Below are 15,787 nucleotides of genomic sequence, written 5' to 3' on the forward strand. Positions count from 1 at the left end.
ACGAGACCAGGGTACGTTTTATTACGACTTGTATAAATAGGTTTCACCTATTTCCACCAAAACAACAAGTTTTTGGTCGGCAACAACATAGTATCTAGAAATCACCAAGAGCTGATAGCTTTTCACTCCGCAAGCCAGATCCACTTTCTGATACAAGTCATAAAACAAGCCACATCTTCAGAATTAACGATTCTGGTCTCAACACTCTCTTCGCTTACCTCCCTAAGATCAACCCTTTTCCTTCACTTTGTGACCGAATCAAGCCTGGAATGGCCATTTCGTGGTTTAGGCTAGGATTGTACAGATTGATCTCTCGAACCAAAAGTACTCTCGTGCAGTGCATTGTTTAGGGTTTAGATTCGTTTCTCATCCAAACACCCAGATTTACCAAAACCAGCAGAAACAGTTTTCACCCACAAACAATTGGCGACCACAGTGGGAGAATTTATCTCTTTGTTGCAATATCCATTTCCAATTTACGATTTAATTTTTCAATCCCGATCTCAAGATGGTGGAACTCAGGTCCGTATCAGCAACAAACCTTGAAAACACTAGCACTGAAATTATCCTTGGTGTTAACGCTCCTTACAGTGGCATTAATACGCCAACTTTCAACACCAGCGGCGCGGAAAATTTTCCTTCGGGTGTTACACCTCCGATCACCAGATCTAGAGCCGCTGCCGCCACCCCCAACGTTTCTTCAAGTGTGACACCTCCAACCGTCGCCAGAGCCGCTGCTACTCTACCATCAGGACGAGAGACTGGAGGAGCCACAGGAAGCCGATCCCATATTACCATTGCTGATTTGATGGAAATACAGGAAGTTCTTGCTAGAGCTCATACGGACATGGCTTCGACTCAGAAGGAGGTGCTTGTTTTCCTCAAAACACTAACGGAGAGGCTACCACGGGAATCACGCCAACCAGAACCAATGAGGAACACCTTAAATACTCCTGGCACCGATGCCTCAGCAAGGCGCACCTTAGTAGATGAAGAGACTCATTCAGGAGATCCAGCGGAGAGGAATCAACCATCCAATTTTGTCACACTGGAAGATTTGGAACGACTTCTTCGAAACCGAGATAAAAGTGATTCTGCAGACATGCATCAACATCAACCCCCGTATCCTCCTGAAGTACAAAGAATTCCTCTTCCGAGAGGGTACTCTTACCCTCAAATCTCCTTGTATTACAGCACCGGAATGCGCGTGAACATGTCTCTCGATTTTTGGAATCCTTGGGCGAGCACGAATACAACCATGTTCTCTGTTTGAGCGAGTTTTCGAATTCACTTACCGGAAGAGCATACACCTGGTACAACAACATTGCACCAAACGGTATATCCAACTAGTATGACATGGTTACGACTTTCTACAAGAAGTACTTCTTTGTGTCTGAGCAAATCACCTTCTCATATTTAAGAAGGATGTTTCAATGAAACAATGAACATCCAAATGATTATGTCAAAAGATTCATAATTCAAGCTCTAGATTGTCACGACCCAAACGTGACCGAACAACAATTGGTGGATTCTTGCATCAATGGCATGGTTCCCATCTACCGTGCCTTACTGGAGAATCTGAGATTTCAGACATTCTCTAAACTTCATGAGGATGCTAAACGGTCGGCCACAACAACACCAGCATTGTTGGAAAGATCCAGGCCATCAAAGAGCGAAGACGCACGCGAAACTCGAGGAAATAGGCGCCTCATCAACAAGCAATATAACACTATCCCCTCTATGAACGTGGTAGGCGAAGGAGGAAAAAGGAAGGCTCCAGCAGCAGAACATCAATCCAAACGCACAGCGCCAATGCATCAGGCGGCTCCACTGCGGAAGACTGCAGCTAAAGCTCCTGCGCAACATCAAGAAGCCAGAGAAAACGCCTTAGATTTCCCGTTTCCAATCGAGGAAGTAATTGAAATCTTAGAGGCATGGATCCAAGATGACGCCATCAAATTTCCTCATACTAGGCGTCCACCAATTGAAGAGGAAATGACAAATCCCAAGTATTGCCGCTACCACAGGTTTTTCCATCACCCGATCAGTGACTTCAATAGATTGAAGTGTATCTTCAAAGAAAAGATGGAGGTCGGGGAACTTCAACTGGGAAATGAGGGAGTTCACAGAGATCCTCTTCCAATCAGGAGTTGCATGCTATCTGGGGACTCTGTTCACAAAACTGTGGAATCCATGATGCAGCACGTGTGTGAAATCCTCTATTTATCCAAGGCGCAACGTCAAGATATGTTTGCATCCCTTAATCGCATTGTGTCGGGTAAGCGACTTTTTCTATTGAAAAACCACGCCGGAATTCCAAGCTCTCTCAGGAAGCGGCGTTGAAAAATGCAACTGTGGACTGCTCACCACGGTTTGTTTGAAGGATGCCAAGTTTGATAGCGTGTTGATCGACGCAGCCTCTGACTTAAGCATTGTTACCATCAAGATTCTGAGAGCCGTAGGGATTTCGAAGCAGGAGGCTACCCACTCCCCAATCGTGGTCAAGAATTTAGAAGGGGAAGCGATGAATGCGTACGGCTGCATTAACCTCGAAATCAAGGTGGGAGATGCTCTAACGCATGGGAAATTCCATATTGTCAAAGAATGCCTAAAATATGACATGATTCTAGGGCGCTCATGGGTACATGGAAATAAGGCAAAGTTGGGAGTATCTCCTTTGCCGGTATCCATACCTGAAAGAATCTCCAACAAGCCATCCAGTCCTGAAGTTCATCTGTTGCCGTATCAACAACTTTCCAGTGTAACCCAATTACCTGGAGAGAGCCCGTCGACGTTCGTACACAGATTCCGAGCACAAGTAAGTCTTATTGAACAACCCTTTATGCAATCAGCCAGTTTTCCTCTCGTCAAGACTTGGAAACTCAAACCAATCCTTAACCCAGGCGTCACTAAAACATGTGAATGGGGTTCCGGGACTTTCAAGTATTTTATCAAAAATCTGGAGGATGTCTTAGCCGAGAGTAATGGATCCGAAGATCAGGTAGACACGCAGCCTCAAAACCCTTTCCAGGTCGGAAATGTGGTGGTGAAAATTTCCGCCCAGCCTCCTTCGTCCAACCTCGCAGGAGAACCATACCTAGTAGCAGAAGTCATTTCAGGAGGCTACTGCAAGCTCATCAGTACCGACAAGTTGGAAGGCGTAATAATAAATGCCCGCTGGCTCAAACCCTTTTAAAACTTGAAAGTGCTATGCTGCCTCTCGCCTCAAAATTCTCCTTAGTATTTCCTTTAGCAATTTCCCTTTCGTCCAATATTTGTAATTCCTCCAAAATGAATTGCACTGCTTGCATTCATGGTTAGGGTTTCAATTTTAATTAAAAGCATCTTCCCTTCAGAATAAACTTTCCTGGATTACTTCAAAGGAAAAATACCGAGTAAATCCAAAACCTCACAAAACCATTGTCCATCAATTCAAAACCAGAAAAGTCAAACCCTACAAGAAATACCTTATTCGAAAACACCGAAGAATAGAATATGCGAGAAAAATAATCATCAAGTGGCGGAACAAATATCTTCTTCAAGAATATCTGGCTTCAAGTCTCATCTGACGTTCTTATGTTTCTCGTGGCGTGTGACAACCGAACTACTACAAGGGAGAGCCAAGAAACAGGTCGGTCAAACCTTTAACCATTATTATTGTTTCCCATGTTTTGAGTTGCTATGGATGATGTGGGCACTTGGAGGTGTTAGCTACGAAAACAACATAACGGCCAGCGTATGCGGCAATTTCATCCACGTTGTTTGTGTACGGTGTCTTTCCATTCACTGGATGGCCTATGAGAATGGAGGAACTTGTTTTCACAAGAGGGGTTTTGGATTCTTTCAGTCGGAAGATTTTTTTCATTCATTCAATTAAAGACATGAAACTACCAAAGATGAATAAAAGAATATTACTTGGCGAAGTCCTAGCTCCGTCATGTGAACGAGAGAATAAAAATAAATCCCTGAAGTATCGAAAACGGCTACACACCAAGAAGGAATAAAAAAAGAATAAAAAAACTAGTCTTCAATGACAAACACCTTGGTCAATGACGCCTCCATCAGAGCTTTTTCAAGCACTTGCCCCAACACCGTCTCCGACAGCAAACATTCCATCCAGAAGCCGTTTCCGCAGCAGCTTCAACACCCCATCCAGAATTCATTTCGACAACAGTCCCAACATATGTCCCCACAGCTTCTCCAACGGCTCCAATATATGCTTCCACCGCCTCTCCATCTGCCTTAACAGCATCCTCAGAGATCGCTCCAACTTCCCCAGCAGCAGTTTCGGCGGCCACTCCGGAAGCTGCCTTAGTCTCGCAAATCGCGTCAACATCTTCCTCCGAAACTTTTCCAACAACCTCTTGAGGATGCTCCAGTTCGTCCACGTAAGAATCGAGGATTACGATACCATTATGGACAGGCTAATCAAACTGGCTCTCGCCCAGAAGTTTCTTGGGCTCAGTCGTTCGCTGTTTCAATCGAGAAGCGAATCGCTTACCCATGGCACTGGGACGTGGAGAAGCTTCATCACGTTGATATTTCCCGACTTGCTGGGACGCTTCATCATGTCTCCACTTCTCCTCCATGTCCATCAAACCCATGAAATCCTGAGCACGCACCCGCACGATGCTTAGATGGGTGAGATACATGCCTTGTATAATCCGGCCGGCTGCATGGAACAAAGGGTTGATTTGGTTTAATATCTCCTCATGTGAAGAAAACCTGGGTTTTTCAACTTCAAAAATTTTCTCCGAAGAGTCAGAGATCATCACTGGAAGATCCCATTGTGCACTACAAAAAAAAATACATTATGGCTGCATCAGCAATCTACATGATGAAGAAGACAAAATGGAGAACTATGAGAAAAGACACGAGACGGTACCTGTGAAGAGGATGGATGCAGTTCTATGATGATCTATATGAAAGAAAGGTTCAATATTGCCTCTTATACTAAGAAGATTGGTGAAACCTGAGAAAGAAAAACTTTATTTCCAATCGTGCATTAAGGCTTCGAACGCGGGATATCAGCTGGATTAGATACTTGTCTATACAGAATAATTGGCTCACCTGGACTGCTGATGGAAAGAGGCTTGCCACTACAGAGATAAGGCCAATGATACAAAGATAGAGGATGGGCAACGCCTTTTGTATACATTGTAAATTTGGAGTTTGAGTAGAAGAGGGTTTTCTCTTTCAAACCATGTGATGTGATTTGTAGATAGTGGTAAAAAGAGTGTTGTTTCTCAGACTTGTGAAGGATTTTTTTAGACTTAAATTCAAAACTAAAATAGAAAACACAATAAAAATTATAGCAAACTCAAACAAAGATGATATCAATATTAAAAGAAACACCGAGGCTAAGATTCCACTATTTTCCAAGTTCAAAGTGATTAAACCAATACTTATATTTATGCAATTTTCTCGTTTAATTTGATTCGAAAATATTGCAACGAGTAGATTTTGAAAAGTAGTAATTGTAAATACCAAGTATGAAGCATCAAAAGTCTTAAAACTAAGCATACTCCATCAAAATAGATCACAATCACTCAAATAGAAATCATATTCAATAATAGTTCAAGGAAAATAATCATATAATTATTGCAAATAAAAAGATAAAATAGAATATACCACTTTTGTTGGAAAAATAGCTTCCTCTATCGCCTCAGCAATGGGGTTTAGCTCCTCATATTAATCATGGTATCAAAATATGTGTTTGTTGCTCAAAAGATGATTAAAAAAGTGAAAAGTAATAACACAGACTGTTTGCAACAGTGTATCGGAGTTACAAAACAGCTGTTACAATGGAACTGTTACAGAAAACTGTTGTAAACACTGTTGCTTTGTCGCTGATTTTAAGACCCCGGAAACGACTGTCTTCAATGGCCTTTTGTTCTTCGTGTTCTTCCTTGTGCACCAGCAGAAACGATTTCCTGCAACTCTTGATTTCGTTCTCTGTTCTTCTCTAAGCTTCCCCCAACTCTCGATTACCCTGTTATGACTCCTTCTCAACCTATATATAGGAAACAGGACCAAAAATACTCGATAAAATCTCCCCTGCCTTTCACCAAAAGTTACGGAGTTATCTTTTTTTATTTTCTGCCAAGTAACGGTAATAACTCTGCCACCTCAGTTAACGCGTCTTTTGATGGTTATGAACTTACGAAATCTGGAAGATACAAATCCATGAAGATTATACCTTCTCCCATTGCACGTAACTGCCAAAGATAAATCAAAACAATGCCGAGAATATCTTTCCTGACTTGTCGACAACTCATATTTTCTCTCAATTCTAGCACGCGTAGAAATCATGTTGTGTTGTTACAACTAGTACCAAATCCAACAGTTGACAAAATCCAACAAAACATCGACCAAATCTTTCCATGTTTCCGTAAATAGTTTTCTCCCCTGTTTTGTTTATGATCGCTACCTAGCCCAATTTAATCGGAGTGAAGGGCTATACCCGACCTGTTTAGCATTAACATGCCTAAATAAATCGTAATCGATGGTTGAATCTCTCCGCAAAAGCTCCAAAACTCGAATCCAAACTGCCAGTAGCGTGTAATACTTTCCCGCCAAAACTTACGTTTCAAATGTTGAAGAATGGTTCCCTCCTAACCAGAGTAGGAATGCAATTAGCGGCTGCCTGGAAATGGGATACCCCTTAGTAATTAGGTTACCCCTTATCCAAAGTGAGAGTCTGAATAACAAATGTCCTCCTACGAACGCAAAAACCACTTTTCGAGTCAATTTCGCCGCAAAATCGTATTTCTCCAAAAACACCTACAAAGATATAAAATAACCAAATAAGTACCAAATCGAGCACTAACAATATATACAATTGAGATCAAAATAGACAGATAAATGCGTCTATCAAACACCCCCAAACTTATTATTTGCTAGTCTTCGAGCAAAAATAAAATAGAAATAAAATCCTAACTCACTGTCGCAGGCATCGTCGATTGCATTTAGCGTATGCAATAAGCCTTTAAACCCCTAGGTGTCTCTAGTGGCGGAGTGTTGTCTCCGGAGGGCTTACCAGAGATATACCCACAAAACCTTTACTCCAGACCCTAGCTATCTACACAGAACCTTGGAAGGCACTAAAGAATCTCCTTGTTTGGCATACTTATTGACTACAGGAGGAAGTACCCTGATGCGAAATTCCAATTGTTGTACACGAGTTTGTACTCAAGCAGACTAAAATTCATATGAAGTGACAGAGCTCTACTCAGATAGTCGCACTATGGACATCAATATCCGGAGTCAAAACTAATCACATGAGTAGATCAAGAAGATGGATATAGAGAAAAACATAGATGGTTTTGACGTTTACTAGGTGAACGGTGTTTCTCATATCTGTCTGAAGGCCTCCGCCAAAATGAACCTATCCTAATGGACTGAGATACTAGTCTGACTAATATCAACACACTGGCATATACAAGGGTACCAGTGGTCGACAATCCTAACTCTAGGTCAACACAACTGGCATATACAAGGGTTCCAGTGGTCGACTTTATTGAATTTATTCCAGTTGGGATGATGGTCTGGTCTCAATTTTTTTTTTTTTTTATATCTCAATCACTCTAATTCACCCTAAAATTGGTAACAACTTGAATCGTGAGCCCCACCTAATCACTTAGAGAAACATAATTTAAAAACAAAACAAAATAAAAACAGAAGTGAAAAGGACTCAACGAGATATGGTGAAACTATCATGTTATTTCTAACACCTGAGCTATGTCCTTTTATGAACAGACTCTTTAGATGTTGCCATTTAGTCAGATTGGTTCTTCAACTCCTGCAACCAAAATGCTTCCATTCACTTAGATTGGTTAGTGCCATCCTTAATAGGGATAAATTTCTAGGCTCTGGAGTTTATTTATTGCAACGAAAAGGTAACAAAAAGTTCTACCCCACCCCCAAACTTAAATCTAACATTGTCCTCAATGTTTCTAATTAAAGAACAGTACCAAAAATATAAGTAACATGAGGAAATAGTAAAGAGAGAAGTCGGAAAGATAGTACCTGGGTGAAGTGTAACCAAAAACCTACAAAAATATTATACAACATACAAAATCGCCTCGATGGTCAATCAAGTAAACAGGGTCCTGCAGAAGGACCTCCTCAACATCACATGTAGGAAAAGGCTCTAAAAAGGGCTTCAATCGTTGACCGTTAACCTTCGAAGAACTACTACCATATGGTGTCTCAATCTCAACAGCGCCATGAGGAAAAACAGTACGGACCACAAAAGGACTGGTCCACCGAGAGCGCAACTTCCGGGGGAATAGTTACAAATGAGTGTCATACAGAAAAACTTTTTGACCTGGAGAAAATGACTTTCGTAAAATATTCCTATCATGCACAAGTTTCATTATGTTATTATACTCCTTAGCACTATCGTATGCATCTCTACGAATCTCGTCCAACTCATTGAGCTGGAGCTTTCTTTGAGCTCCTGCCTTGTCAAGTGAAAAGTTGAGGTTCTTAATAGCCCAATAGGCTCGATGCTCTAACTCAACAGGCAGGTGACATGCCTTTCCAAAAACTAAACGATAAGGTGACATTCCAATGGGTGTCTTAAACGTAGTACGGTAAGCCCATAAGGCATCAGTAAGCCTCGACGACCAGTCTTTCCTGTTTGGATTAACTGTTTTCTCTAGAATACGTTTAATTTCCCTATTGGAAACCTCTACCTGACCACTAGTCTGAGGGTGAGATGGGGTTGCTACTTTATGGGTAATACCGTATTGTTTCATTAAAAGAGCAAACGGTCTATTACAAAAGTGTGAACCTCCATCACTAATTATAGCTCGCGGCGTACCAAATCGTGTAAGTATATTCTCTTTCAAAAACTGGACTACGACCCTGTGGTCATTTGTTTTACACGGAACCGCCTCAACCCACTTAGACACATAGTCTACAGCGACAAGTATGTAAAGATAACCCAAAGAATTAGGAAACGGACCCATAAAATCAATGCCCCACACATCAAAGACCTCAATAACTAAAATAGGGTTCAAAGGCATCATATTTCTACGGGAAATGGTCCCTAACCTCTGGCAACGCTCACAAGAAACACAATGACTATGAGAGTCTTTAAACAATGAAGTCCAGTAAAAACCACACTGCAATATCTTAGCAGCAGTCTTCTTAGCACTAAAATGACCCCCACATGCATGTTCATGACAAAAGGAGAGAATACTGGACTGGTCACTCTCAGGTACACATCGCCTAATGATCTGGTCTGGACAATACTTAAAAAAATAAGGATCGTCCCAAAAGAAATGCTTAACCTCGGATGAAAACCTAGAACGATCTTGTTTACCCCAATGTTGAGGGGTTCGACCAGTAACAAGATAATTCACTATATTTGCATACCAAGGTGACTGGGAAACAGAGAACAATTGTTCATCAGGAAAGCTATCCCTTATAGGAAGGGAATCACTAGGGGAACTAACAACTAGCCTATACAAGTGGTCTGCTACTACATTTTCTGCACCCTTTTTGTCTCTAATGTCTGGGGAAAATTCCTGTAACAATAGGATCCATCTAATCAATATAGGTTTGGTATCCTTCTTAGATAAAAGGTATTTCAAAGCAGCATGATCTGTATAGATTATGATCTTAGAACCTAATAGGTAGGACCTAAACTTATCCAAGGCAAATATGATGGCTAAAAGTTCTCGGTAGTTGTGTAGTTCATTTGGGCATCATTCAGAGTTTTGCTAGCATAATAAATCACATGAAGTAATTTGTTTTCTCGTTGTCCTAAAACGACGCCTATAGCATAATCTGAAGAATCACACATAATCTCAAAGGGCAGGTTCCAGTTAGGTGCCTGGACTATGGGAGTGGTAGTGAGTAAAGTCTTAAGCTTCTCAAAAGCCTCTAAACAAGCATCATCAAAGACAAACTTAACATCTTTAGCAAGCAAATTGCAAAGAGGTCTAGAAATCAAGCTAAAATCCTTAATGAATCGACGGTAAAAACCTGCATGCCCTAGGAATGACCTAATATCTTTTACGGTTTTTGGGACCTGTAAAGTCTTAATAAGGTCAACTTTGGCTTTGTCTACTTCTATACCCTTTGAAGAGATGATGTGCCCTAACACAATTCCTGATTTAACCATGAAATGGCATTTTTCCCAATTAAGCACTAATTTTTTTTCCTTATACCTAGTCAACATTAATGTCAAATGATGCAAGCACTCATCGAAATATGAACCAAACACTGAAAAATCATCCATAAAGACCTCTAAGAACCGTTCTACCATATCAGAAAATATGCTCATCATACAACGCTGAAAAGTTGCAGGGGCATTATATAGCCCGAAAGGCATGCGTCTATACGCAAAGGTACCAAAGGGACAGGTAAAAGTGGTTTTCTCTTGGTCTTCTGGGGCAATAACGATCTGATTATAACCGGAGTATCCATCTAAGAAGCAATAGTGACTATGTCCAGCTAATCGCTCTAGCATTTGGTCAATAAAAGGAAGGGGAAAGTGATCCTTCCTTGTGACCTTGTTCAATTTCCTATAGTCAATACACACACGCCATCCCGTGGTCACTCAGGTAGGGATTAATTCATTATTATCATTCTGGACTACAATGATACCTGATTTCTTGGGGACAACCTGAACAGGGCTGACCCACTTACTGTCTGAAATTGGGTAAATAATACCCGCATCTAACAACTTAAGCACCTCTTTTCGAACTACCTCTTTCATGTTAGGGTTCAATCGACGTTGCATCTCCCTAGAAGGTTTGGAGTCTTCCTCTAAATGAATCTGATGCATACACACAGTACGACTTATACCCTTAATGTCTGCTATAGTCTACCCTAAAGCTTCCTTATTGTCTTGAAGTACATTTACTAGCCTACTTTCCTGATCAATATCCAAATCGAAAGCTACAATCACAGGTAAAGTCCCAAATGGGCCTAAAAACACATACTTTAGAGTATCGGGTAGTGGTTTAAGGTCCAACTTCGGAGGCTTTTCTAAAGAAGGAATTAGGGTAGTCTCAGAAACTGGTAATGGTTCGAACCTAGATTTCCATCTATCAGTGTCTAACACGGGGGTAGAATCTAAACCAAAATGGGATAGACAACTTTCTAATGGGTCTTCAGACAAAATGTTTGGTAATGACTCCTGAACTAAGGCTTCTATCATGTTCACCTCTTCAACACATGTGTCATCTAGCTCATGAGGTTGCTTACTGACATTAAAAATTTTCATCTCCATAGTCATATTACCAAAAGATAAACTCATCACACCATTTCGACAGTTAATGATCGCATTAGACGTAGCTAAAAATGGGCGACCTAAAATCATAGGTATCTGGTTCTTTGGGTCAGGGACAGGTTGGGTATCTAGGACCACGAAATCCACTGGATAAATAAACTTGTCGACCTCAATAAGAATATCCTCGATAACACCTCGAGGGATTTTAATATACCTATCAGCTAACAGCAGTGTCATCTGAGTAGGTTTCATTTCACCAAGTCCTAGCTGTAAGTATACGTGGAATCGCAGTAAGTTCACACTGGATCCTAAGTCAAGTAAAGCTTTTTCTAACCGGAAGTTACCTATTGTGCAAGCAATGGTAGGAGAACCTGGGTCTTTGTACTTTGGAGTTGTGGTGTTCTGAATGATTGAACTTATGTGACTAGCTAAAAAGGCTTTCTTATGGACGCTAAGTTTTTGCGTTCGCGTACACATATCCTTAAGGAACTTGGCATAATAAGGAATTTGCCTAATTGCATCTAATAAAGGAAGGTTTATTGTAACTTGCTTAAAAACCTCCATTATGTCATTAAAGTTCGATTCCTTATTTGTTGGTACTAATAACTGAGGAAATGGGGCTCTAGGCATAGAATCAGACCTCTCAGGAGCTGAGTTGGCATCATCAGAAATTTTATCAGTTTCCTTAGCTAGTGGTCCTGAGGGGTGAACTACAGTATGTTCACTATCGGGCATGGTTACCTGATTGTCTACTATTCTACCACTCCTAAGGGTTCTAATAGCATTCCATTGATTCGATGGTTTTGTACCTACTTTATGAAATCCTCTAGGATTGGGATTAGTCTGACTAGGGAACCTACCATTATCTCTCTCACTTAAGGTCTTAGCTATTTGGCCGACTTGAAGTTCTAACTTAGCAAGGCTCTGAGCATTAGTTTGAAAATTCTGCTTGGTTTCATGTTGAAAACTAACATGGATCTGTGCTAACATTTCTTGAGTTTTTGTTAACATCTTAATAGATTCCTCTAAGCTAGTCGTTTTATTTTCTGGGCCTGATGTATTCCTAGTGTATCCAAAACCTGGGGGAGCATTAGAATTATTAGACTGACCCTGACTCTGGCCCTTAGACCATGAAAAGTTCGGATGGTTCCTCCAACCAGGATTATAAGTTTCTGAATATGGGTCAAACTTCTGACGATTATCAAACCTAGTGTTATTATATAGAGCATTGGCTTGCTCTTCATTATTCTGGCCTTCCCAAAAAGGATACAATCTACCACTAGTGTTACCCACTTCTAAAGCTTCTAATCTTTTCGCTATAGCAACAATTTTGGCATCTGATTCATAGCCTCCTTCTACCGTATTAACGTTTCCTCTGCCGAGAAGAATTATTTTCTGGGGTCCCCTACAACTTTCCCATTGTTTGGTCTTTTCGGCGACTTCATGCAAATATGTCATCGCGTCATCAACTGTTTGGTTCTCAAATCCACCAGTACACATAGATTCTACTGTGGTTGTGGTGGGATAATCTAAACCCTCATAAAGGATCTGAACTAACCTAACCTTCTCTAAACCATGATGAGGACATTGGGCTAATAAATCATTGAACCTTTCCAAATACCTATACAAAGTTTCTCCCTCCTGTTAAGAAAATGTGCAGATTTGCGTCCTAATAGACGATGTTTTGTGCCAAGGGAAAAACTTGTTCAAAAAGGCAGATGTAAGTTGTTCATACGTTTTGATTGACCCGGAAGCCAAACTATATAGCCACGATTTAGCTTTATCTTTCAGGGAAAAGGGGAATAACCTAAGTTTCAAAGCATCATCATCTAAGTTTCTAATCCTGAGGGTACTAAAAATTTCCTCAAAGTCCCTAACATGGAAATAAGGGTTTTCATTTTCTTTCCCTAAAAAGATTGGGAGCAGCTGTAAGGTCTCAGGTTTAAGTTCATAAGTTGCTTCCGTCTCAGCTAACCTGATACATGAGGGACGAGTAGTCCTAGTTGGATTCAACAAAGCTTTCAAAGTTTCCATTTCTGGCGCTATCGGAGCAACATGGATTCTCTCCTCAGTCAAAGGACGTTCAAAAACAAACTCTCCAAAAGTCGGACTCTCTAGATTAAGGTAATCGAGACACTTCGAACTACTAGGTTTCTCTTTAACAAATCTACCTAGTGTGTCTCTTTTACGTTCAGGCATACAATAGAATTTTATAAATTGGAAGGGTAAGCAAACACAGATAAAGGCCGACTCAACCAAATAAAACCTATTGATTTATAGCAAACAAAAAGCATGATGGCTCCACTTAGATTGTTTCTAGACCAGCTTATAATCCTTCGAACGGGAATTCGTTACAATTTAAGCAAACCCCTCTGGAATCAATCCGAGTTAACGTAAGTTGAATAGAGGCGAGGGAAGCTTGGTGGAGCTTTGATACCCAAGGCCTCACTGGTATTACAAGGCGGTGCAGTCACGAATTCAACTTACAGAAACCGTCAAGAACTTCGAAGTATGCTTAAAAGAGTAACCAATATTTTTCGAATGACTTTCCTGTTAAGCTCGTTACCCTATCAGTCTCGTTCTAGTCAAAATTTTAGGCTTAGGTTCGCGTAGGTTACGTGTTCCTAAAGCGGGCAAGAAGAGAATGGTGATGAAATCCGAACCCTTATCTTGTATGGCCAGGCCTTGCCCTTTACTAGAAAAATAAATGTCCGTATTCAGTCCTCAACATATATGCATACGAAGCAGTCCAGTAACTCGCTGACAGGGGATTCGTGAGTGTTTAGTATCTTACCTCCCGTTCCAGACGGGGGATGAATCAGTTGTAGTCGACTCGGGCCACTGACTCCGATGTCAAGTGTACGAACCCAAGGTGCAGAGACAATATCGTAATTTTCCTCCTTCTTTGCAAACAGTTTATATTTAAAGTACCTTTCCGTAGGGTAATAAAAAAATAATGTCCCAAAGTCCCAAAGTCCAAAAGTCCAAAAAGTAAAGAAAAATTACAAAAATAATAAACCCTAATACAGTTTTTTTTAAAAAGAAAATAAACAAACCCTAAACTAAAATTGTCTAAAATAAAATTGTCTTCTTTTCTGTTCTTTTTTCTTTAATCTTTAGATCCAAGTCTTTATGAAATCACCAAACTCTTTGGCTCAATTTTCTGTATGATCCAGAACCTGTAGACACAAGATAAATACCCAAAAACATAAAAAAAGAACAAAAATAATAAATAAAATAAAATAAAAATAAAATAAAATAAAATAAATCTAAAACCCTAAAAACAAGTCCGCGTCGGCGGCGCCAAAAATTGATGTCATTTGTAGATAGTGGTAAAAAGAGTGTCATTTCTCAGACTTGTGAAGGATTTTTTTAGACTTAAATTCAAAACTAAAATAGAAAACACAATAAAAATTATATCAAACTCAAACAAAGATGATATCAATATTAAAAGAAACACCGAGGCTAAGATTCCACTATTTTCCAAGTTCAAAGTGATTAAACCAATACTTATATTTATGCAATTTTCTCGTTTAATTTGATTCGAAAATATTGCAACAAGTAGATTTTGAAAAGTAGTAATTGTAAATACCAAGTATGAAGCATCAAAAGTCTTAAAACTAAGCATACTCCATCAAAATAGATCACAATCACTCAAATAAAAATCATATTCAATAATAGTTCAAGGCAAATAATCATATAATTATTGCAAATAAAAAGATAAAATAGAATACACCACTTTTGTTGGAAAAATAGCTTCCTCTATCGCCTCAGCAATGGGGTTTAGCTCCTCATATTAATCATGGTATCAAAATATGTGTTTGTTGCTCAAAAGATGATTAAAAGAGTGAAAAGTAATAACACAGACTGTTTGCAACAGTGTATCTGAGTTACAAAACAGCTGTTACAATGGAACTGTTACAGAAAACTGTTGTAAATACTGTTGCTTTGTCGCTGATTTTAAGACCCCGGAAACGACTGTCTTCAATGGCCTTTTGTTCTTCGTGTTCTTCCTTGTGCACCAGCAGAAACGATTTCCTGCAACTCTTGATTTCGTTCTCTGTTCTTCTCTAAGCTTCCCCCAATTCTCGATTACCCTATTATGACTCATTCTCAACCTATATATAGGAAACATGACCAAAAATACTCTATAAAGTCTCCCTTGCCTTTCACCAAAAGTTACAGAGTTATCTTTTTTTATTTTCTGCCAAGTAACGATAATAACTCTGCCACCTCAGTTAACGCGTCTTTTGATGGTTATGAACTTCCGAAATATGGAAGATACGAATCCATGAAGATTATACCTTCTCCCATTGCACGTAACTTCCAAATATAAATCAAAACAATGCCGAGAATATCTTTCCTGACTTGTCGACAACTCATATTTTCTCTCAATTCTAGAACGCGTAGAAATCCTGTTGTGTTGTTACAACTAGTACCAAATCCAACAGTTGAGAAAATCCAACAAAACATCGACCAAATCTTTCCATGTTTCCGTAAATAGTTTTCTCCCCTGTTTTGTTTCTAATCGATAACTAA

General features: G+C 39.9%; 1 pseudogene; it reads left to right on the forward strand.

Moving 5' to 3' along the window:
• The first annotated feature begins 12,818 nt into the window (after nucleotides 1-12,818).
• On the forward strand, nucleotides 12,819-12,918 carry LOC113292220 (annotated as a pseudogene).
• The last annotated feature ends 2,869 nt before the right edge of the window (nucleotides 12,919-15,787 follow it).

This window comes from Papaver somniferum, chromosome 6 (genome assembly GCF_003573695.1).
Source record: "Papaver somniferum cultivar HN1 chromosome 6, ASM357369v1, whole genome shotgun sequence".
In the NCBI taxonomy this organism is placed as follows: Eukaryota; Viridiplantae; Streptophyta; class Magnoliopsida; order Ranunculales; family Papaveraceae; genus Papaver; species Papaver somniferum.